A 26,542-nucleotide genomic window follows, 5' to 3' on the forward strand; every position below is an offset into this window, starting at 1 on the left:
CCCGGTCTTATGCCCCATGTACCCTGTTCCTCTGAGGGTTAAACAACCAATCACATGCGTTGTCTTTAACTACCTTGAAAAAGGTCCTATTCAAAAAGGAAGGCTGTTTCACTGTAGCGTCTTCCAGGTTTTTTTTTAATTTTGTTTAATTCATGATGATTTGGTGTTTTCCCTCATCAGCTACAGTTTTTACTGCATCCTTTCTCTTCCACTAAACCTAGTTTCACCCAGCCATCCCCTGTCTACAACCTTACTTTAATTTTTTTAAACAATACATTTTAATCCCTTCAGTTTTGTATGTGTTATTTAACTTTTTTTACAATTTGATCACATGCAAGCTCCACACAGAAAGGACCCGGACCGCTCTACCTGGTAATAGAACCCAGGGCCTCCTTGCTTTAAGGTGACAGTGCTACCCACCAAGCCACTGTGCCACCCTGCTTTTATCATATCCTAATGAAAAAAGGCTTCATTCACAGCATAATCAGAAGGATTCCTACAGTTGTTTGTGTACTTCAGGTGGACTGAGCTCTGTGTATTCTTGTCTACGCCAAAATGCATCTATATTTTAATTAGCTAATGCAGCAAGAAAGTTCTGCTGCACTTAAACCTTTATTCATTATACACACAGACTTATTACTGGCTGTCATGCCTTCTCTATCCTTACCTAAATTCAGTGCTTCTTACAGTGGAAAGAAAATGTTTATTGGAATTAACTAGATATGGAGATTAATTATGATCTGTAATTGCCTAACAGTTAAAGCAGTGTGTAAAATGGAAATTAAAAAATGGAAATTATTTTGACCTGTATTAATTTAGAAACAATAAAACATCTTTAATGTTTTACTCTTTTGATTAGAGGGCGGCACGGTGGCTAAGTGGGTAGCACTGTTGCCTCACAGCAATAAGGTCCTGGGTTCGTGTCTGCGGGGGTTTCCTCCGGGAGCTCCGGTTTCCTCCCACAGTCCAAAAACATGCATGTGAGGTGAATTAGAGATACAAAATTGTCCATGTTCTATATAATCTTGTGTAATGAGTAACTACAGTTTCATGAATGTAACCAAAGTGTAAAACATGACGTTAAAATCCTAATAAACAAACTATTGATTAGATCTTTTTTTTTTTTACCTTTTGCTATTGTTTACGTTAAAGACCAATTGATTTTCAAGTCGATTTTTTGTTATTTTATCATTATTCACAGCTGAATCTATTTATTATATTTGTCAATCAACTGGCTCTTCTCATATTATGTCCAAAATCAAAGAGCTTTAGTTTGATTATCTGGGCTTCGAGTGAGAGGTTAAGTTTGATTTGGTTGAGGATCCATTTGTTTTTCTACTTAGCTCTTGAGGGTACACTGAAAAGTGTTTGTCAGCACCAAAGACATCAACATATTTTCCTGTCCCGCTTTTTTTCTATTACATTCATGAGGACGTACATAGAAGACCAAAGTCCAGTTCCAGTCTGTGTCACATTTCCTGACCACTGTGTCCTTCACTGATCCACGTAGGCCAAAGCCGTCCACTGTTGTACTGCTGTTGTTATCAGGTCTTTCAATCCAGGCGGATCTGTCCTGATCCTTCCTGCTGTGACATACCTGTGCTATATCCAGTAAACTCTAGGTGATACTGAGAAATGAAAATCATATGGAGCAAGACCCTTATAGTGCAAGTGGGAGTGAGGGGAACAGATTTGGATTTGAGATTGGATCTGTATATATCTCAGCTCCCTTGCCTATTGTCATCCTTCATTTGCTGCTCCCCATCATGCACCACTTCTTTTTTTTCTCCTACCTTCCTGTTTTATTTATTTATTTATTTATTTCTCTACAGCATTTTTTACTCTCCTACTTTTCTCATTCTCTCCTCTGTGCTTACTTAGCACGAGCGGGATGCTGTATGCTAATTTTAGGTATTATGATTAATTAGTTTCTGCCATGCTTTTAGGAAAATAGCCACAATTAAACACCCTTTCACTGTTTTCAGAGGGTTTCTGTAAAATATATGAACACACTGGTGCTGGGAGGAACCAAAGAGTGGGAGAATCTCAGGACTAAATGTGCTGTAGCATACAAATGCTATTTGGCCCTTTTCTGATTTCTTTTGTCATTATAAAAAATAGTTTTAAATGTAAATGTAGTTTTAAACATTATCACTTCAGTGAGGGCGAAAGTGAGACCATTGCCTTACTATACTTACATACATACATAACTGGACCACGTTTAGCTTTAGATAACTGGTGATCGGTCTTTTGAATTGCTGTGAAGAAAATATTGGCCACTCTTCTAACCTAAATTGCTTTAATTCAGTTGCATTAATAGACTTAAGCATGACCTACACATTTAAGGTACTGCCACACAATTTATTTAGCTTTATTTTTTTTATTGTGGCATAGTGCACTGCTTACCTAATGTTACCAAAACCGATCTGAGTAAGTGATGTTTGAATTGAACAGGAATGGCAATAATCCAGTGTTATCCATAGTTAACCCAGGTATTAATTAACTAAGGTTAACTGAAGGGCAATTATTAGGGCGGCACGGTGGCTAAGTGGTCCTTAGGGTCCTGGGTTCGATCCCCAGGTGGGCTGGTCCAGCTCTTTTCTGTGCAGAGTTTGCATGTTCTCCCCGTGTCTGCGTGGGTTTCCTCCAGGTGCTCCGGTTTCCTTACACAGTCCAAAAACATGCAGCCAGGTGAATTGGAGACACTGAATTGTCCTATAGGTAAACCAGTGCATTGTAGTGCCGGTCCTAAGCCCGGATAAGTAGGGAGGGTCGTGTCAGGAAGGGCATCCAGCGTAAAAACTGCCAAATCAATAATGCGGATCACGATCCGCTGGCAACCCCAAATGGGAGCAGCCGAGAAAATAGATAGATGGATGGATGGATGCACATATAGAAAGACAGACAGACAGACAGACAGACAGACAGACAGACAGATAGATAGATAGATAGATAGATAGATAGATAGATAGATAGATAGATAGAGAACTGAAAGGCAATTATTATTGTTATTATTATTTGTATTGTTGTTATTATCTTTAGGCAGTTATGTTTTATACATTACAAGCTGCAATTTGACTGCATAAATGACACGTCTTCTAAGTTTTAAAAAGGCAAGGAAAGGATAAATCATTAGAGAGATCATTAGCATAAAAATGGCAAGGTAAGCCAAGCGAGAATATGACTTCACACAGACAGCAGATGTAGAAGGAACAGTGATGAGGACTGAGGTGAGGTGCTGAGTCTTTCTGAGCTCAAGAGTTTCTATAGAGCAGATGTAAATTTTTCCATGAGACCTGATCAGACCATCACAGTAGATAGAGAGCAACCCACACCTATGCTGAGCTGGCATTTTAGAGACAAAAATGGATGGAACTTATGTTTTAAGTTACTGTATAATTATATGTACATGTCAAGATGTATATTGTGCTATTTTTCTCATGCATATGTAAATGTTAGTCTCCTTCAGTAGTCCATGAGGTTTGCACAATTACAGGCAGGCAGAAGTGGTGTGCGATACTGCAAAATTTGGTATCGATCCCATACCAAGTAAATACAGGGCCAGTATCGCCGATACCGATACTATTTAATAATTAAGGTAAATGCATCATCAAATTGCTAAATCTGAATGAATTTTCATGACCTTTATGTGTATCATTGTAATACATAAATTTTTTGTAAGTAGCTGCTTACAAAAGTAGGGCTGGGTTGTAAAAGGGTTGTAAAAGTAGGGTTGTAAATAAATTCAGTTGTTTAAAGCGGTCAGATTTCTTGTTCTCGGTGCTTTACTTTCTCACAACGTTACCATCATGGCGTATCACCACCAAGCGGCTAACTCATACCACGTAGTTGTGTTTGCTGGGTGAAAACATCTGTAAATGTTTAATAGTGACCGAATCCATGTGTCCTTGTTAATTTAAAATAAAAAAACCGATGCTATTCTGTTTACATTTATAAGCACAAAGTCAAAAGAAAAGAGCTCTCATTCACAAACACACGGAATAAGAGCCTCACTACACATGCTCCGATTAATTTGTGCAAAGTGCATAAGGTGCGCCCGTACTTTACGTACTTTTTTTAATGTGTTAAAAGTGTCTTTGCACTGTGAAAAAGCATTTTTTTTACCATTTTATGTCAGCTTTTTATTTCTAGATTTATTTCTAGGTATCATTTTCAATCTGCTCAAAACTGTTTATAATAGCCTTCGTACATCCAGCCTTCACTGTGAGAATGGAACTTTTTTCTGAGTTTGTACACAAAGGTGGGTGTTCTTAATTTACAAAGAGTTGGAGTATCTTAGAAAAAGCAAAAGGGGCATGTGTGCAAGATTTACTCATAGATGAGATGGCACCAGAATGCATTTTAGGACGATCCATTTCACATAATCCTGAAGTTGAAGAAATGCTGGTATTGATCTGATACCAGATACCACAGTATTTCTTAAGAGGCTCTCCTGTAGTCCATGTCTTGGTGGGTCAGAGCTGTTTTGACAGTATTTATGAGTTGTCCCAATGTTTTGAGTTATTGTTGTATGTATGCATTTTATTTATTAGGTATCATGTTAACTCATTATCATGTATTTTTTACAATGTGTTAAATTCTGCAAATAAACATTTAACATTAAAATGTAGTTTATGTATTTTCCTCACACTCAGAATATGGATTTTATCCAGCAGTGTTTAAACTTCTGCTTTTAAGTCTGTATATGCATGAATGTGCTAACGTTATGTAAGAAGATCAAATAATTTTGGCATCTGTAAGAGGATAAATGTGAAAGGGTTGTTCTTTTTAAGCCTCTGACAGACTGAAGATCTCTTCAGGGATTCCTGCAATGTGAGCTGCATCACTCAAGTCTGCGTGAGCGCAATACCAGATTTCAACAATGAAACAAAAGCAGACCAATAAATGACTTGCTAGTTAGATATGTCTAAGGGAAAGAAAAATAATGTTAACAGTTTATGGCTATTTGTTGCCCTGTGTTTGGTACTTGGTTAAACTGCATTGGGCAGAAATGCAGCCAAAGTTGATTTTGCATAGCCTGATGCAGCAATTTTGGATCAGACTAGTAGGGAAGTGGGGGTGTACACTATTTTATGTTTAGTGGAATTGGGTTCAGGACTCTATCTAGGCCAGTAAAAGAGTTTTCCCCATTGTACGGTGCCCCTGGAGCAAAGAGGGTTAAGGGCTTTGCTCAAGAGCCCAACAGTGGCTGCATGGCAGAGCTGGGACAGCTCGTGCTCTTTTCACTTGATAGCTCAAAGCTCTACCCACTAGGCTACCACTGTCCTGATAGTAGTTATGTATCGTTCACATGTCAAATGCATTATATATGGGCAGTCATGAGTAACTTAGATTATTATGGCCAGATGCATAGCAAGGTCCTCACAGGCAGCCGTGGTGAAAAAACACCAACCGTGGTCCAAGAAGACACAAGCCATTAGCCTCTGACAGGATGTTGGGTAGCCAAGACTCACTGATGCCAGAGGACATCATGAGGCTGTGCATCGGGTACAGATCAACACAAGGACTGCTGTAGTGAAAATGGCAGATCATTTTAATAACAGTGATGAGGTGAATGTGTCAACACACAGTGCATCAAACACTTCTGTGTATGGTGCCGCATAGTTGTAGGTCAGTCAAAGTGCCAATGCTGACTCCTGTCCACTGTTGGAAGTACCTACAATGGTGTGGAACTTTAAAGTGAATTTATGCACTGCAGGCAAATAAATAAAATAAAAATGAACTGGTTAAATAGCCAAACACACACACACACACACACACACACACACTTTTATTAATGTGGAAAATACAGGCGCAGCAACTAACAGCAGGTTATATAACCCTAAAGGATCCTTTCATCACTGGAGAGTTATAAAGGTATAAAAAAAGAAAGACCTTGAGTTGCTCAGCACATTTTTCAGTCCAGCATTTAGACATATGCCTGTGAAGTCCATTACATCAGCAGAACAGTGTGATTTTAAATAGTGTGAGCCAAAGTAATAAGACAAATGAGTCCAGACATGGCCAGAGAGCTGTGTGTGTAACAGAAGCCAAGCTGTGCTGATTGGTGGTGTGGTAAAGCATGGCAGATATTCAGCACTACATCATGCTTTACTAAAGTACAGCAACAGAATTCATTAATATTCTCTCAGATGTCAAAGATTTAGTGAAGAGTTTAAAGTGCTTTAAAAGTATCTAGATCTTAAATGTTAATGCAGTATATTGAACTGTTTTAAATGGGTGCACACCAGCTCCGAGATTCTGAACTCCTCGGTTCGAAACTTGACGTTGCCACAGGTTGGCTGGGTGCCATCTAGCGGGCATAATTGGCAGTGCCTGCAGCAGGGGCGGGATGACCGGACTATGTGGGTGGGGTCTTCAAACGCTGTGTAAGAACCCTGACTGGCAGATACAGAGGCGCCTGTGCAGAAGCATAGGTGATAAAGGGTTCCGCAAAGGGCTGCATGTGGGTTGTATTAGGCGTGAGCAGAAATATACCCACCTCAACTGCAATCAGGGATCCTCCAGCAGCGGAAGACAAATTGACTACGCTAAAATTGGGAACAAATGGGAGAAAGTGCATAAATAAAATAGAAAATAAATAAATAAATGGGGCACACAATTAATTATAGTGGATTTTAAAGCTGATCTATAAACAGTGCAAATAAACAGTCTAATCAGCCAAGTGACGCCATTCCCACTGTAAAGTGTGTTGGTGGTAGCACTATGTCATGTTTAGTCATGTTTACGCTGTTGAGTCACCGGGATTTGCAATCTGTTCAGGATTTATTTAAAATGTATCCTGCACAGTAAAGAGATGTCCTGAATAAAAACCTGTTTCCATGTGTATAACATTTAACTAAGAACTACTAATGCAACAGTGGTTTAAAATAAATAAATAAAATAAATCTTGACTTAACCACACTGAATATTGGTGGCGGGACCTTAAAATCGCACCCTGCTTTTGGCAGAATGAAATTGTACTGTTCAGTGGGTAAAATTGCTTTATTATGCTGTATAAAATTAACTGACACATATTAAAAACACTAGAAATCACCTATCAGAGACACAAGTCTTACAGATCAATCTCTAACCTTCCAGTTTATTGGTACTTATGTTTCTGGATGTAACTGCTGCATCTAGTGCTAACCTTCTCGTGTATGAAACTTAAGCATTTTTGAGTTGCATTTTTAATGTATTAATATACAGTACATTAAAGTGTTGAATGAATTTGAATGTATTTAATGTATAAAGCATAGATAGATAGACAGACAGACAGACAGACAGACAGACAGACAGATAGATAGATAGAATATGCTCATGCATAAGTCATACATGTATTATGTGTTGTTACATAGTTATGATATTCAGATTCACAGTACTGCAGGATTCAGTACGATGAAATTATGTATGAAACAGGTATGAGGGGTTTCACGATCCTTGTGGGGGTTCTGATAAAACAATTTCCTTCTTCCATATAAACCCTGTGCCATCTGAATACCATTCCAGATAAACCTACCAGTTTCCCAGTCTGTCTAGAAGTTTGTACTCCACAGTGTTTAATGTTTATAGCATTGAGGTCTGGTGCTGATATTTTGCCTGTTTATTGCCCCTGATTTGAAGAATTTAAGCTCACTGTTTATCACAAAAAAAAGTTCTATGACCTGACTAGATATGCAAATAGAATAAAACCTGAATCGGCAAATCTATATCCCTTATTATTTTGTTTTGTGCACCACTCGTTTGTTGAAATCCCTGAATATGGCCTTAAGCTGGCAGGCTGTGTGAATCAGGCTGTATCAGCAGGCTGTTTATACAGCGGATGCTGAAGAAATTACAGAATAAAAATGCATTCAGCCAGGCTTCAGAGTGCTCATTCCACTGCATATACTCAGTAATATGGGCTCAGTGTGCTGCTCGGTGAAGTCCCCCAGATAGCAATTAACTTTGGCAGATAGGGAACGCATCAGTTTCAAAGCTGCTGAAACCATCAAATCCATCTGTAGTGTAATTGAACTGTCTGTGATGAAGAGGGTTTTAGTCTTGGAAGCAGTTTGTGTGCATTTTTTTTAAATTCACTATTTTACCGAGGCAGGAATGTGTGTGCAGAGGAAGTGTTGTTTCCAAATGAATATAATTAACACTTCTAATGAGCATTACGCTTAATTCAATCACCATGGTTTGGCCTTCATTAAAATAACACACTGCAGATGCCTAGAACAAACAGAAACTAGGAACAGTTGATGAACAGAATATGTTTAAAATTTGATTAATGCCGTGTTTAATTAGATGTAGATTAATTATTAAACTAGAAGTCAACTGGTTTAGTTAGAATGTTAGAGGTGAAGGTACTTCTTGTTAAAAAAATCTTTTTTTTTTTGCATTTTGTTTATGCGTTTTCCCTTTTTCTCCCAACTTTTAATAATAATACATTTTATTTATATAGCGCTTTTCAAGATACTCAAAGACGCTTTACATAAGACAAATAATTCAAAACAAATACGTACATACACCATACAAATCAAATCATAGTACAAAATCAAAATAGTACATCAACATCAAGAATAATTAAGATAAAAACAAAGAGAGCAGCATAAGACAGTTCATTAAAAATTAGCTAAATTATGAGAGAGAACAACAAATATAGAACAATTTCTTAAAATTAGACAGAAACAGGACAGATTTACATGCAATCAGGAAACTGAAAACTTTACAAGTTTTAGGATCTAGGACTTCACATTTCTGTCGTGATCTAAGTATAAAAACTATTAAAAAGAATAGCAAAAATAAAAGCATTTATTTCGTGTTGTTACAAGTTAAATGCCATATTGAATAGATGAGTTTTGAGAAGTGACTTGAATTTGGACAGGTCAGGACAATCTCGTAGGTGTTTGGGGAGAGCATTCCATAAAGATGGAGCAGCTATGGAAAAGGCCCTGTCACCCCAGGTCCGGTGCTTGGTCCTAGAGGGTATGGACAGTAGGTTAGCCTCAGAAGAGCGAAGGCTACGGGAGGGAATGTGCTGATGGAGCAGGTCGGTGAGGTAGGATGGGGCCTGATTATGGAGAGCTTTGTGAGTGAATAGAAGAATTTTGAATTGAATGCGTTGAGCAACGGGAAGCCAATGAAGTTTTTGTAGAACAGGTGTAATATGATCACGGGAGCGAGTATGAGTAAGGAGGCGAGCAGCTGAATTCTGGATATACTGAAGTTTTTTTAGGATTTTGTTAGATGTACCATAAAGGATGCTATTGCAATAATCAATTCTGGATGTAATAAAAGCATGAATCAAGGTTTCGGCGGCAGAAAAGGAGAGTGATGGACGTAGACGTGCTATGTTTTTTAGATGAAAGAAAGCAGTTTTGGTGATGTGATTTACATGGCGGTCAAAAGAGAGGTTGCTATCAAAAATTACACCAAGATTTCGGATGTTAGAAGACGGAGACAAAGTGTCATTATCAATGGTAATTTGAAAATTTTTTGTGGTTTTTGCCAGGGTTGTAGGACCTACGATGATCATATCTGATTTTTCACAGTTTAATTTGAGGAAATTAGCTTTCATCCACAATTTCATTTCAGTGATGCAATTTGTCAGAGTGGAGTGAAGTTCAGTATTAATGGATTTGGAGGAGATGTAAAGCTGAATATCATCAGCATAGCAGTGGAAATGTAAACCATGCCGACGTATGATGTCACCAAGGGGGAGCATATAAAGAATAAACAAAAGGGGACCTAACACTGAGCCTTGGGGAACGCCTTGGGACAGTGGAGCAATGGCAGAACTACAATTGTTGATATTAACAAACTGTTGTCTGTTTACGAGATATGACCTTAACCACAAAAGGGCAGTACCAGTGATGTTGACAGAGGATTCAAGGCGGGACAGAAGAATGGAGTGATTAATGGTGTCAAAAGCTGCAGTAAGATCAAGGAGGACGAGAATATTAATTTGTCCAGAGTCTGAGGAAAGAAGAAGGTCATTTGTGACTTTGAGGAGGGCTGACTCAGTGCTGTGCTGGGGGCGGAAACCAGACTGAAATGATTCAAATAGATTATTGGAATTTAGGTGATCTTTGAGCTGTGAGGCAACAACACGTTCCAGTATTTTCGACAGAAATGGAAGATTGGAAATGGGCCGAAAGTTACTCATAATGTTAGAGTCAAGTCCAGGTTTTTTAAGTATGGGAGTAACAGCAGCCAATTTGAGTGATTGAGGGACTGAGCCAGAACTAAGAGAGGAATTGATTATCTCTGTGATAAGTGATGAGATAACTGGAAAACAACCCTTAACAAGTTTTGATGGAGCAGGATCCAAAACACAAGTGGAGCTTCGCATCCCTGTTAAGATCTCAGATAGGTCCAAATGAGACACAGGTGAGAACTGAGACAGAGGCTGGGTAATAAATTGAGGTGAGATAGGCGGAGAAACAGAGATGACAGGGGAAACTGTCAGAAAATTGTGGATATTCTCAACTTTTGTTTGAAAAAATGAGAGGTAAGAGTTACACTTGTCAACTGTAAAGGAATTGGTAGTATTGTCAACTGGTTTGAGAAGTTTATTTATTGTGGAAAAGAGAGTCTTAGGATTTGTTGATCCAGCATGTATGAGTTCGGAATAGTAAGTGGATCGGGCTGCCGTAAGAGCGTCTTTGTAATGTTGAAGATAATCAGAATAAATCTGATAATGTACTGTTAGACCGGTTTTCTTATAAAGTCTTTCAAGCTGGCGTTTACGGGATTTCATTTGGTGAAGCTCAATTGTGTACCATGGTGCAGAATGACTAAATGAAACAAATTTGGTTCTCAAAGGAGCCAGCTCATCAAGACATGAGGCGAGTATGTCATTATAGTAATCGACAAGGTCAGATGAATTACTAGACAGTACAGGACAGACAGACATCTTTTTAACAAGAGAATCTGAGAAAGCAGAGGGAGAGATATATTGAAGATTCCTGAAGGATATTTTACGTTTAGCTCTAGTGATGGGCCTAGTGACCTCAATGTCCATGATGATTGTCAAATGATCAGAGACAGTAAGGTCATGGCTGGACGGCTGATGAACTAGGACACCAGTAGAGCAGACAAGGTCAAGAGTATGACCTTTTTTATGAGTTGGAAAATGTATATGTTGTGTGAAATTAAAACACTGTAACAATTCCAAAAATTCCCTGGCAAATTTACAGTTGTTGTCATCAATATGGATGTTAAAATCACCCATAAGCAGTACAGAGGATGAGAGGGCACTAAGCTGGGTTAAAAAATCTGAAAAGTCAGAGAGAAAGGAAGCGTTTGGCTTTGGCGGACGATAAACTACAGCAGTGACCAGAGGAGTAGGCCCTGACAACTTGAAAGCCAGGTGTTCAAAAGAAAGAGCAGCAGGAAAAGACAAAGTGGTTATTTTAATATCATCCCTATAGACTGCAGCAACACCACCACCTCGCCCTTCCATACGAGGTTCATCAATATACGAGTATCCCATTGGCGTGGTCTGATTTAACGTAAAATAATCCAAGGGTTTATGCCAAGTTTCAGTGAGACAGAAAAAGTCTAGTTCACTGTCAGATATAAATTCACTGAGTACAGTACTTTTTGTGTTGAGTGAACGAACATTAAGCAATGCCATTTTCAAGTGGTATTGTTGTGTAGTTGGCTGTGAGGAACGAGGAAGAGAACGGAGATTTGCTAAGTCCACTCCGCGTTTCCCATCCCACTCCGTGGACAGCGTTGTCATGGAGACTACACCGCTACTGGTGTGCAAGGCAGCAGCGCTCTGATGACGTGTTTGCGGAGCGACAGTGCGCACGGCTGACCAGAAGGATGGAATAGCGTTACCGTTTCGAAGATAAACAAGCTTTCTCCGGGAGCCCCTGTGAATATAACGAGGCCGGCGAAGGAGTCCAAGCTGTTTGATGACTGAAATACACGATGGAGTAGTGCAGTTGTTGAACTTCCTCAGCTGGTCAACGGAATAGTTCAACATCGTGCCGATCCCAGGAAAACTCATCCACCGTTCACCACCGGCCGCAGACGCGATGTACAGTAGAAAGAACAAAAAGTATCAAAAGCACAAATAAAAGTATCAAAAGTAACATAAAAGAAATAGATCCACAAGGTGTGTAAAAAGATGAAAACGAAAAACGATAAAAATACAATAAAATACGGTAAAATACGGTAACGGTAGCGGCAGCCAAATGCGCCAGCGTCCACCATCACCATGGCAATAAGCAGTGCCAAGTAATTTTAGCTCCATTCCCTGCTCTGATTGAGGAGAACAAAGCTAAGTTCTATTAATTTGCCTTGGAACATTTTTAGGAACTTCAAACACTCATTTTGCATTAAAACATCATTTAAATAAATAAATAAATAAATACTGATAACTGAATAACTTGGTTAATCCACCTTTGACAGCTTTTATAGCCATTAGTATTTTGGATGTCTATTTTTTGTGCAACAAGATGCAGAAGTTGTCAACTTTTACCTGCACTTTTAATTTTGTTCTCTATCTTTAATTTTTTTTTTCTTTGTTTGTTTTATTTTGTTAATCAAGTGGAACACATTTTAAAATGATGTAAAATTTTATTTATAAAATGAATAGTTCCGGTCCTACAATCTGAATCCCGTTGTAAAATCCCCGATAAACGCACACCTATGACCACCTCACATCATTCCATATTAATATGCCACCGAAAAGAAAAAAGTGAATGTTATGTTCGCCCTCATGTTGCCTAGCAACACTGTTAACGAACTACCTGGGGTCGCGGAAGAATGCTTTTTGTAAGTGTTTTTGTAAATAAAAACATTTATAAATTGAACATTGTTGTATTTTATTATATTTTATGTTGACCGCCGTTTTATAAAAGCAATAAGCCACTCGAGACCGTGCGTTACTGCTATGATTTTATCACGGGGAAAGACATTTTAGGCACTCCGCTTCGCGTCGTGCCAAAACAACCTTCCCCATGATAAAATCGCAGTAACGCACGGTCTCGAGTGGCTTATTGCTTTAGTGCACCTTTTTAAACGAAAATGCCATTTTCAAATGTATCTGTATTGATGTGGACAAAGTTTCAGAATGTGGCGGTAAGAGAAGAAAAGAGGGATCAAATAAGGTGATGTCTGCACTTCAGAGCAAACTCTGTTATTTAAAGAAAAAATACTCTTGGCATTTATATGGCATACACTGGGCACTGTCCTCACTCAGAACCTCAAGAGGAGGGAAGGCATCTAATGCATTATAACGATGACTCAGCAAAGGTTATTTTACCTCTCGCATGTAATCGTTTTCTATGGCGCTCACTGTACCTGGTATAAAATTCTATCCCCTTTAAATCAGAAAGTTAATCTATTGAAAAGGAGCTAATTTACTCTTTTTTTTTACTCTTTGTGATGTTTATGTATGTTGAGAGTTACAAGGTGGAGACCACTGCTGACCAAAAACAACATCTGGCATAAAGATACTAACACTGCATTCCACGTCATAGTAGACATGGTAGTGAGTGGTAGTGTGATAGTCTGGGGCTGTTTCACTTCTGCACAACCTGAATGTTGTAATAATTAATGAAGCCATGATTTCTGCTCTCTATCATAAAATCCTAAATGTGAATGTCCCAATGCTTAAGCACAGTTGTCCAGAGTTCCCAGTGAATTGTACACATTACAAATCTGAATGGGTTATAGTGGTGGTAAAACAGACAGTGAATGAATGAATGAATTCTGTTTACTGTTGTCAGTATATTGTTATACAATCAGTTGAAAGATCAGAAGCACTTAAATGTGACAAGTCAGCAAAAACTAAAGAAATTGGGTGAGAGGTTTAGTACTCTGTACATTTCTTCTGGTCATGCTAGCAGGTGGTCTGGCACAACCTAAAAACACTGGGTCATCTTATTCACACTTACTTATGCAGTCCAACTTCTGCACCTTCCAGGAGTACCAAATGAAAGCCACACAGACACAGGGGGTACATGAGAACTCACTGGGACAGTAACGGAGGTGTGAATCGAGCTCAGGTACCACCCACTCTACCATCTGCGCCACCATATTTCCTACCAAAATAAAGAAAGAAACTCATTTTAATTAACTGCTTTATTATGGTCAGGTTTGCATCGGGATCAGCACAGCGTGGAAACATTTAACACAGGGCAGGAACATGGCCTTCCATGGGGCAGTCATTTATTTACTCAGTCACTTCCACCCAAAGACAGCTTACAGAAGCCAATCCACCTCCTGCATGCTTCTTGGAGCTAAAGGAGAACTAGTGTAGCATCAGTAAACCCACAGGGAACATTGAGAAAGACATTGACCCAGGGGGAAAGTATTGGATCCATGTCCTCAGGACCCTGGATCTGTATGGCACCTGCACTGCTGTTGCTCCACAATGCCACCAATTTACAAATATATAAATAAACATGCTACAACAACATGGATTTGTAGACACGGAGTATGTGTGTGCTTGACTGGCTTGCCTGCCGTCCAGATCTGTCTCTTCTTGAAAATGAATGGTGTATCCTGAAGGGAAGAAAAAGACACTGGTGACCACTGACGGTTAAGCAGTGGAAGTCTTGTATCAAGCAAAACTGGGCAGAAATTCCACTTGCAAAACTGCAAAAAAATTACATTTATGGCAGTTTAGCATATGCTTTTGCAGAAGGTGAACTGAATTAAATGTAATGTAAGTGTGAGTGTGATAAACTGTACAGACAGTGCCCAGTGTTTCAAGGTGCTGTCGGACCCACTGCAACCCTAAAAAAAAAAAAAAAAAAAAAAATTAATTACTGCAGCCGGTTTCTGTGCCAAAAAAATTCTATGTTGTTTACAGTTTAACAGACTAGTGTGCATTTTTTTTTCACCCAAACCAACAAACACAAACCTGGTGCCAAGTTCAAAATTGAAATGATCAATGACTTTTTAATGTTGTTTAGCTTTTCTCTGCTCTTTATTTGTTTTGGATCTGTTACAGAGGCAGTATTAGTTAGTGAACTGCTCTTTTATTCTCCAATTATTTTGTCCAGGGGCAGATCGATGTGTTTCCTCCTGTGTACAGTGCCGTCCTGCTGACCCCATCAGCCACTTAAAAGGCCAAACACCAGGCCTCCACTGCCCACAGCTGTGAGTTGTTTAAAGGTGTGTGTGTCCTGATATTTAATGCACACTGTGCTCTGGCCTCTTACTCAGCCTCCTCTGTGTTTGACCCTGTCTCCCATGTACAGGTATCTCCAGTCATGTCCTTGAGTTCAGAATAACTCATGTAAGTTAAGGATGTTTTAAGAATATTATCAGCTCATTTTGTTCCACATCTGATCTGGCCCCACCGCTGTGGTTACATAAAATCATTCTGATTGCAGTTTCCGAATGAACTGTGATTTTAATATATTTATCATCAATACAATGAATGTGATGAAGCAAAATATATGTAAATACAGTGTATCACAAAAGTGAGTACACCCCTCACATTTCTGCAGATATTTAAGTATATCTTTTCATGGGACAACACTGACAAAATGACACTTTGACAAAATGAAAAGTAGTCTGTGTGCAGCTTATATAACAGTGTACATTTATTCTTCCCTCAAAATAACTCAATATACAGCCATTAATGTCTGAACCACCGGCAACAAAAGTGAGTACACCCCTAAGAGACTACACCCCTAAATGTCCAAATTGAGCACTGCTTGTCATTTTCCCTCCAAAATGTCATGTGACTCGTTAGTGTTACTAGGTCTCAGGTGTGCATAGGGAGCAGGTGTGTTCAATTTAGTAGTACAGCTCTCACACTCTCTCATACTGGTCACTGAAAGTTCCAACATGGCACCTCATGGCAAAGAACTCTCTGAGGATCTTAAAAGACGAATTGTTGCACTACATGAAGATAGCCAAGGCTACAAGAAGATTGCCAACACCCTGAAACTGAGCTGCAGCACAGTGGCCAAGATCATCCAGCGTTTTAAAAGAGCAGGGTCCACTCAGAACAGACCTCGCGTTGGTCGTCCAAAGAAGCTGAGTGCACATGCTCAGCGTCACATCCAACTGCTGTCTTTGAAAGATAGGTGCAGGAGTGCTGTCAGCATTGCTGCAGAGATTGAAAAGGTGGGGGGTCGGCCTGTCAGTGCTCAGACCATACGCCGCACACTACATCAAATTGGTCTGCATGGCTGTCACCCCAGAAGGAAGCCTCTTCTGAAGTCTCTACACAAGAAAGCCCGCAAACAGTTTGCTGAAGACATGTCAACAAAGGACATGGATTACTGGAACCATGTCCTATGGTCTGATGAGACCAAGATTAATTTGTTTGGTTCAGATGGTCTCAAGCATGTGTGGCGGCAATCAGGTGAGGAGTACAAAGATAAGTGTGTCATGCCTACAGTCAAGCATGGTGGTGGGAATGCCATGGTCTTGGGCTGCAGGAGTGCAGCAGGTGTTGGGGAGTTACATTTCATTGAGGGACACATGAACTGCAATATGTACTGTGAAATACTGAAGCAGAGCATGATCCCCTCCCTCCGGAAACTGGGTCGCAGGGCAGTGTTCCAGCATGATAATGACCCCAAACACACCTCTAAGACGACCACTGCTTTATTGAAGAGGCTGAGGGTAAAGGTGATGGACTGGCCAAGCATGTCTCCAGACCTAAACCCAATAGAACATCTTTGGGGCATCCTCAAGCGGAAGGTGGAGGAGCGCAAAGTCTCGAATATCCGCCAGCTCCGTGATGTCGTCATGGAGGAGTGGAAAAGCATTCCAGTGGCAACCTGTGAAGCTCTGGTAAACTCCATGCCCAGGAGAGTTAAGGCAGTTCTGGGAAATAATGGTGGCCACACAAAATATTGACACTTCAGGAACTTTCACTAAGGGGTGTACTCACTTTTGTTGCCGGTGGTTTAGACATTAATGGCTGTATATTGAGTTATTTTGAGGGAAGAATAAATGTACACTGTTATATAAGCTACACACAGACTACTTTTCATTGTGTCAAAGTGTCATTTTGTCAGTGTTGTCCCATGAAAAGATATACTTAAATATCTGCAGAAATGTGAGGGGTGTACTCACTTTTGTGATACACTGTACATCATGTATTGTGACTGTCTTGTCTTATTGTATAGACAATCTACACTCACTAAGCACTGTATTAGGTTCACTAACTGCTATGTACATACATAATTATTCATTTATATTCTTTAATAAGCTTTAACGACTATACAGACAAACTCTGTGGGTATACAGTTAATGACTGTATGTACGAATGTCCCCCACAGGACCTCATTCTCAGCACTGCAATGATGCTAACATGGTAATGACATGTACTGTGTTGTACTGGTATGAGTGTATTGGGTGCAGTGGTGGGATTTTTACACACCTCAGTGTCAGTGTAAGGTGGAGAATGGTGCTTCAACCAAAATTATAAAGCCAGTCGTGTCCTGTGATCGAAAAAATGTCTGCTGAGGGAAGACGAGGATTAACACACAATGTGAATAAAAAGAAGCTGTAGGTTCTGCTAACAGAAAGAAGAGGCGTTCATATAGTTTTGGCCATATAGAATATACACCGATCAGCCATAACATTTAAACCACCGCCTTGTTTCTACACTTACTGTCCATTTTATCAGCTCTACTTACCATATAGAAGCACTTTGTAGTTCTACAATTACTGACTGTAGTCCATCTGTTTCTCTGCATGCTTTGTTAGCCCCCTTTCATTCTGTTCTTCAATGGTCAGGACCCCCACAGGACCCCCACAGAGTAGGTATTATTTAGGTGGTGGATCATTCTCAGCACTGCAGTGACACTGACATGGTGGTGGTGTGTTAGTGTGTGTTGTGCCTGTATGAGTGGATCAGACACTGCAGCACTGCTGGACTGAGAATACTCCACCAACCAAAAACATCCAGCCAACAGTGCCCCGTGGGCAGCATCCTGTGACCACTGATGAAGGTCTAGAAGATGACCAACTCAAACAGCAGCAATAGATGAGCGATCGTCTCTGACTTTACATCTACAAGGTGGACCAACTACCTATTCTATTCTAGCTCTCGTGGAAGACGGACTTTTCCCTCCTCCTCCCTTATCTTCCATGCTTGGCGCTTCTCCTGTATCGTCTTGTCTCGTCTACTCTGCTCTACAGAGATTTTTCTAGCACTGCTCCTCAAAGAACAAATTATGGAATTGGTTAAATGGTCTCTGAATGCTATTGACACCATCTTCTCATCGAGAAGTTCGGGTTCGGGGGAACCCAAATGCCCCGACGGAACGCAGATGGCAGGATACGCGATGGACTCGTGGGGGAAGTGGAGGGTCGTGTGCCTGGCACCTCTTTCGTTGGAGGACGTAGAGGATGTTTATCTATTCGGAACTTTGATTGTGGGGTTTTTGCTGATTGGATTAGGCTTTGCCCTGCTGTATCGGGAAATTAAAAGAGTTGGGTCAGTTGTCAAAGGTCCCCAGAAACTGCCCAATTTGATTGATATGGTGGGCAGAGCCGTTGGAACTCAGACTGTGAATATTAATCGCAATATGGATTTCATCTTGGAAAAACTTACGGCTTTGCGAAATGAGGTGAACCAGAGACGCATTAATTCTGAGAGTTCGTATTAAAATTTTTGATAGTGCTCAGACAAAACAAAAGTCATTTCTGCTCTTGGCTTCCCTGTTATCAGCAACGGCCTAGCTGATAAGGAAATTCCTCCAGAGGACTTGTTGCTATGTACCTACCCTGCCTCCACTGACTGTTTTCATTCTGGGCAGTAAGAGCTGAAAACAGCCATGTTATCGCGAACTTTGTACAGACTTTTTCTTGCTGCGGGAATGGAGAACTGTCTGGACTCTTTCCAACCCAAATCCAACGTCTCCACTCTAGTTTCATCTAATTTTAGCTTAATTCCACCAATACAGTAGTTGGTTACTTTTCCGATACCCCCATCCCTAACCCGTGGCTAGTTGTGTGATGTTTTTACATGTGCTTGTGTGCTGTATGGGGCTGTTTTTTTCGTGTTACCATAATGTGCTCCTAAAGGGAGCACAATCTGGTTGCTGTTTTTTTTTTATCCCCTTCTTTCCCAATGTGTTCATTATTTTTTGTTTCTGCGAAAGATGGCGCCGGTGAGGTCGGCTGCCGTCACGACTGCTCCGACAACTACTGTGGTGGATTAGTCACTAAAGCATCTCACTGCTAGTTGTACTGTGTGTATGACCATGTATGTGACAAATAAATCTTGACTTGACTTGAACTAGGTAAGAGTGTGTAATAGAGTGGACAGTGAGTGGACACGGTATTTAAAAACTCCAGCAGTGCTTCTGTGTCTGATCCACTCATACCAGCACAACACACACTAACACACCACCACCATGTCAGTGTCACTGCAGTGCTGAGAATGATCCACCACCCAAATAATACCTGCTCTGTGGTGGTCCTGTGGGGGTCCTGACCATTGAATAACAGCATGAAAGGGGGCTAACAAAGTATGTAGAGAAACAGATGGACTACAGTCAGTAGTTGTATAACTACAAAGTGCTTCTATATGGTAAGTGGAGCTGATAAAATGGACAGTAAGTGTAGAAACAAGGAGGTGGTTTTAATGTTATGGCTGATCAATGTATTTAATAAACATTTTGCTGATGAAATGTAATTAGCATAACAGTTCTACTTTTTTCTCACTGAAAAGTAAATCAGATCACTAAACTCAACCTGGTACAACAATAATAATAGTTTTATTAATATGTGTGCATTATTTGTGTGGGTGGGATCACGTTGAATTGCACAGAGGAGGATTAGAGTTTAGAAAAGAGTAACAAATTCAGACAAAATAGGGTAAAACTCAGAATAGACAATAACCTAATAAACAGACAGGGCGTCTCTATTCCTCGGTTGGCTTATGCGTATTAGTCGTCTGATGAATGTTTCAGTTTATCAGCAACTCTGCTGTTCTGTGTCGTGTTTTTCTACAACGCCTGAGTGCTCAGTTCTCTCAGGTCTAATTAAAGGACTGCAGCTTCGCCAGTTCTTCTGCCCCGCACTGAAATACGGTAGAACTTTTACTCGTGTCCACTGCAGACGCTCGTCCCCGAGTTAATAAGTCTTGGTTTCTGCAGCATGTCTCAACTCTGCATAGTCAAACAGAAATATTGTATTAATCCACTTATCTGGCGAGAGCACATTCCGATCATTTCGGCTGCTGAAAGAGGCTGCATTTCTAAACGTCTGCAGCTCTGGCTGTTGCCTGGAGTCCCTGCGGCAATGTTTCCTGATGATGATGAGCGATGCAAAACAGCGTATTAAGGCATGGGTGAGGGGAGCGAGGAAGAACTGAGGAGCAATGGATGCCTCTATAAGAATGATCTGTGTCTCAACAGATATGAAATACTGTGAAATTGAAACGTTACCTCTACAAAGGTATTTTCTCTTCATGTCTCCAGGGTGGTGTGGGCTGCTAATAAATGCCAACATACGTTTCTGCCTGCAATGCTACAATAAATGTAGATCCGTGTGGTTCATATGTTGATAGCACAATGCTGGTATGGTTATCTGCCCTCAGTGGTCCATGCTGGATGCAGGGGACATGAAGGTGATGGGGTGACAGTCTGGTGTATTTACTTTTTTATCTCCTGCCAGGTTTATTGACTTCTGTGTGTTTGTTCTTTTTCCCAAAGTTGGATTGCCACTCACTGGTGGATCGAGTAGCTGTCACTAGTGACAACCCAGGTCCTCTATTGACTTTTTACCTTTCTCTTTCTCTCTCTCTCGCTCTTTGCATTTACTGGGGTAGTTAAGGTCGTGTCCCCGTGGGGTAAACGTTTGGTTCCCTGCATCCTGCAATTTGTTTTATTCTTTATAACCCTGTAGGTGCTGGGCTTTACCTGGTACCTCTGTGGTGAGGCACTTACTGCACTCTAACAGTAATAGTTTCAGGCAGACTGTGTCAAGTGAAAACGGTTTTACAAAGCACTATCCAACCCATGTTTTTTTTTTTTACAGTATTTCAACACATTTCTACTTGAGGGCTTAAATGTCACATACATTCAACAGTGGTTTCTGATCTTGCCCCACATAGACTGGCTTTGAAGGTCCTGGATTTGATCCTCAGGTGGGGTGGTCCGGGTCCTTTCTGTGTGGAGTTTGCATGTTTTCCCTGCGTCTGCGTGGGTTTCCTCCGGGTGCTCCGGTTTCCTCCCACAGTCCAAAGACGTGCAAGTGAGGTGAATTGGAGATACAAAATTGTCAATGACTGTGTTTGATATAACCTTGCGTGAACTGATGAATCTTGTGTAATGAGTAACTACCGTTCCTGTCATGAATGTAAAATCCTAGTAAACAAACTAACAAACATAGACTGGCTTCTGATTCTGCCTCCAGGTTCCTTGAATCATTTTACAATATTATGTACAGTAAATGGTAAAAATACTTAATTTATTTGTTATCTTGCTGTAACATTCTGACTTGTGTTGGCTACTTCAACCTATTTTTTTTTTCCTTTTGTGGGTTTAGTTATATCTATTGAGTCCAGTTATCTGGGTGGCTGGGTTTTTTACCCCCCTGGTGTTACACTAGCATTGAACATGTTTTTCATAACTGATTGACAACCTAGCAGTGGTGAGGCTTGAACCGGCAACCTTCTGATTACTGGACCAGTACCTGAACCACTAGGCTACAACTGCCCTGTACCTTGCATCCATATCTGTTTTTGGCTATATATAAATATATAATTAGTGTGCATGTCCATGTGTACCCACCTACATTCAGTGGTGGTTAATTCACCCTGTTATTATGCTGACTCATGATAACCTTGTAAACTTGCCTAAAGGTGCTAAACAGTATACAGGCTAATTTCATCTAGCAACAATATGCAAGTTTTCTCTTTTATTGGTTACAGCGAGCAGCCTTGCCTGACCTTAATGTCTTCCTTCACACCATGCAGGCTGATTCATGGCGCTGGAATTTGGATGCGACTCTAATGGAGCAGGCGGTGTAGAAAAAGGATGGGGCTCATGAAGGAGCTAATTGGGAGCGCTTGCATATTGGGGTTTAAAATGGACGAGCAGCTGGTGAAAAGAGCCCAGGGCTGGGAGGAGAGAATCACACAAAGGAAAATGTACAGCAGCAGCTCCAAAGCCCAGAACTCCGCAATCAAGACGGAAGGTTTTCTGTTTTTCTCGCCTGAATTAGAAGCTGTTTAGTACAGAATGAATTAATGAAGTGTGGGGGATTTGGGGGAGTCACTCGGATGTAGTATTCCCCTGGCTGACGGAGTGCTGGTGAAGTTTTATCATGTTTGGTGCAAAATAAATAAATAAATTATTTATGCGCAGTACGGTTTCTAAGTGATTGATCCATGCTGTGCTGTGAATAATCTCACACAGCCAGAGTCATTCCAATACACGTTATATTAGCTTTTCATCTCTTTTTCACGTAAACACACGCTGGCACGCAAAACTTACAGTGAGCAGAAATGAGTAAGAATCGATGTACACTATATTGCCAAAAGGATTCACTCACCCATCCAAATCATTGAATTCAGGTGTTCCAATCACTTCCATGGCCACAGGTGTATAAAACCAAGCACCTAGGCATGCAGCATTCTACACACTTTTGTAAAAGAATGGGTCGCTTTCAGGAGCTCAGTGAATTCCCGCGTGGTACCATAATAGGATGTCACCTGAGCAACAAGTCCAGTCGTGAAATTTCTTTGCTACTAAATATTCCACAGTCGACTGTCAGTGGTATTATAACAAAGTGGAAGCGATTGGGAATGACAGCAACTCAGCCACAAAGCAGAAGGCCATGTAAAATGACAGAGCGGGGTCAGCGGATGCTGAGGCGCGTAGTGCGCAGAAGTCGCCAGCTTTCTGCAGAGTCAATCGCTACAGACCTTTAAACTTCATGTGGCCTTCAGATTAGCTGAAGAACAGTGAGTAGAGCTTCATCGAATGGGTTTCCATGGCCGAGCAGCTGCATCCAAGCCTTACATCACCAAGCGCAATGCAAAGCGTCGGATGCAGTGGTGTAAATGAATTAGAGCGGAGACTGCGAGCCAGGCCTTCTCGTCCAACATCAGTGTCTGACCTCACAAATGTGAAAAGATTCCAGTAAACACACTCCTAAACCTTGTGGAAAGTCTTCCCAGAAGAGCTCAAGCTGTTATAGCTGCAAAGGGTGGGCCGACATCATATTAAACCCTATGGATTAAGAATGGGACGTCACTCAAGTTCATATGCGTGTGAAGGCAGACGAGCGAATACTTTTTTTTCTTATTTAATGTGCAATTCTACCAGCTCAAATATCTGCTTCAAATGTCACGTCCTTTTAAAAAGAAAAAAATATAAAAAAATAATTGTGTGTGGCAGAATCTGTGACTTAAAACTGTAATGTCAGCACACAATTATAATGTTTTTAATTATACCTAATGATATACACCGATCAGGCATAACATTATGACCACCTTCCTAATATCGGGCACCCTGACTGGTCTGCAGCTATGCAGCCCTCATACGCAACAAACTGTGATGCGCTGTGTATTCTGACACCTTTCTATCAGAACCAGCATTAACCTCTTCAGCAATTTGAGCTACAGTAGCTCGTCTGTTGGATCGGACCACACAGGCCAGCCCACGCTCCCCACATGCATCAATGAGTCTTGGCTGCCCATGACCCTGTCACCGGTTTACCACTGTTCCTTCCTTGGACCACTTTTGATACATACTGATCACTGCAGACCGGGAACACCCCACAAGAGCTGCAGATTTGGAGATGCTCTGACCCAGTCGTCTAGCCATCACAATTTGGCCATAGTCAAACTCGCGCAGATCCTCACGCTCGCCCATTTTTCCTTCGCCCAACATCAACTTTGAGGATAAAACGTTCACTTACTTACATCGATGTTGACTGTACTAGAGTCTCTGGTTAGTGAGGTTTTATACGGAGTGGTTTATGTCGACTGGCTATGTGTGTGTGTCTTAGTGAGATCTACTGTGACAAACTGCTTGTGTCCCTCGTCCTCTGGCTATGTCCTCCTAACCCCCCGTGTCCTGTGTGTCCTCATGCCGTGGACCCTGGAGGCATAATAGGGTTCACTGCTAACTGTGCTTATCCTTCCCTGAAGTGTGGGTTTTAGCACTTGTTATCAAGGGAATGTTCACTGTAGCTCAGCATTTATCTTCTTCTTCTTGTTTTTCTTTTACATTTATCTGTATTATTATTTGTATCTGTATATTATATGCTTATATATCTTAGATTTCTTTAGATTAATTACCCCAATAAAGGATTTTTTTAATTCCATCATTTATTGTCTGTTTTACCAAAGCTTTATCTTGGTCAGGTCTGATTCATTAGGGGACAGGCAGAAACACCCCTGACAGGTCGCCAGTTCTTTTTTTTCTTGTTAGACATTATGACCACCTTCCAAATATTGTATTGGTCCCCCTTGTGCTGCCAAAACAGCCCTGACCCATTGAGGCATGGACTCCACCCACCCACTGAAGGTGTGCTGTGGTATCTGGCACCAAGATGTTAGCAGCAGATCCTTTAACTCCTGTAAGTTGTGAGGTGGGGCCTCCATGGATCTGACTTGTTTGTCGAGCACGTCCCACAGATGCTTGATTGGATTGAATTCTGGGGAATTTGGATGCCAAGTCAACACCTCAAACTGGTTGTTGTGCTCCTCAAACCATTCCTGAAGCATTTCTGCTTTATGGTACGGTGCATTATCGTGCTGAAAGAGGTCACAGCCATCAGGGAACAGCATTTCCATGATAGGGTGAACATGGTCTGCAACAATGCTTAGGTTGGTGGTACGTGTCAAAGTAACACCCACATGGATGGCAGGACACAAGGTTTCCCAGCAGAACATCGCCCAAAGCATCACACTGCCTCCGCCGGCTCGCCTTCTTCCCATAGTGCATCCTGGTGCCATGTGTTCCCCAGGTAAGTGACGCACATTAGGGTGGCCACATTTATAGTCACAAAAAGGAGGACATTACACCCCAAAAAGGCGGACATTACACCCAAAAGGAGGACGTCATATTAGAAACAGGGGGACATGATACTGCAACACACAGAATGAATCCAGAACCCATATAACAGAGTTTTTGACCAATTTAAGCAAGAATTCTATAACAAATGACTGTTTTACTCACTAAATGTTGAGTCTACTTTTCATATTTAAGTCCAATCCTCGCTGCCTCCAAAAGTCTACTTTTTGGCATTTTCACAGCGTTCCTGAGCATGAGAGCTGACTAATTGACTCAGGTAGAAGTGTTTACAGAACAGAGCGGGCGGGCGAAATTCAACCACCCAATCACAGACTAGCATTTAGAGGGCGGACCTTCTGCGATTGGCCAGTGGTAGCACTATAAGCAGTCAAATGAGGCTGTTAAACCAATGAAATACAAAGCATTTGTTTTGACATGTACCTGAGCCAATGACAGATAATATTAATCAAAAATGAAACCAGTTCACTCCAGAAAGGAGGATTTTTAAGTGTCCATCCTAGCGTTGCGTGGATGGAGGACAGGCAGCTGAAAAGCCGGACTGTCCGACCTAAAACCGGATGTCTGGCCACCCTAACGCACATGCACCCGGCCATCCACGTGATGTAAAATAAAAGGTGATTTATCAGACCAGGCCACCTTCTTCCACTGGTGTCGACTGTACTGGAGTCTTTGGATAGTGAGGTTTTATACACATTTTGGAACTGCTTCTGTTATATGCAGTTTGCTGCATTATGTTTGCTACATTGCCCTTTTTTAAAGAGGAGAGAGTGCTCATTTCTAATAAACTTTGTGATTTGATTTGTAGTTTGAGAGCGTGTTTATTGTTTTCCTTTCCCCCCATTTTTTGCAGTAAAGAGAGCGAGCATCAGTGTGTCAGCTTCACCTGTCATAGAGTGACATACTTATTTCTCCTGGGGCAGCTACGTGTTCTCTGTCTGCCCTTTTCAATGGTAAGATTGTGCTCAATAAGGAGATACTCTTTTTTATTTGTAGACTCTCAGTGGAGATGATGGGTAAGAAGTATGAGACCAGGGTTAAAAAATAGAACACTGTGTGTGAATACATACAGTGGATGTACAGTACCTGCTGCAGTTTAGTTCCATGCTGTCGTCCTCTGATCTGCAGATCTTCTGCTCACTGAGTGGATGAAAAGAGGTGAGAGTGCAGCTCCATGTTCCTCTGTGTATGACCCAAATCCCAGTTCATGACTAACACATTAGTAATGCTAATGGAACAGGCTAGCTTGAAGTCTGAACAATGAAGTGTCCTTCAACAGTGTCCTTTCATACCACATGGCTTCATGCTGACTGACTTACCTATATACTTTATTTATTTATTAATTTATGTATTTAGTTATGTGTGTGTTTGTTTAATAATTAATTAGACTGGGCTTATATTGGCCTATGCTGTACCTCTAAACAACTAGATTATTTCCTTAATTTCTTCTCTTTCTTCTTCTTAGTGGGTAGCACTGTCGCCTCACAGCAAGGTTGATCGGTCTGGGTCCTTTCTGTGTGGACTTTGCATGTTTTCCCCGTGTCTGTTTGGGTTTTCTTCGGAGTCCAGAG

This window comes from Trichomycterus rosablanca, chromosome 11 (genome assembly GCF_030014385.1).
Source record: "Trichomycterus rosablanca isolate fTriRos1 chromosome 11, fTriRos1.hap1, whole genome shotgun sequence".
Lineage (NCBI taxonomy): Eukaryota > Metazoa > Chordata > Actinopteri > Siluriformes > Trichomycteridae > Trichomycterus > Trichomycterus rosablanca.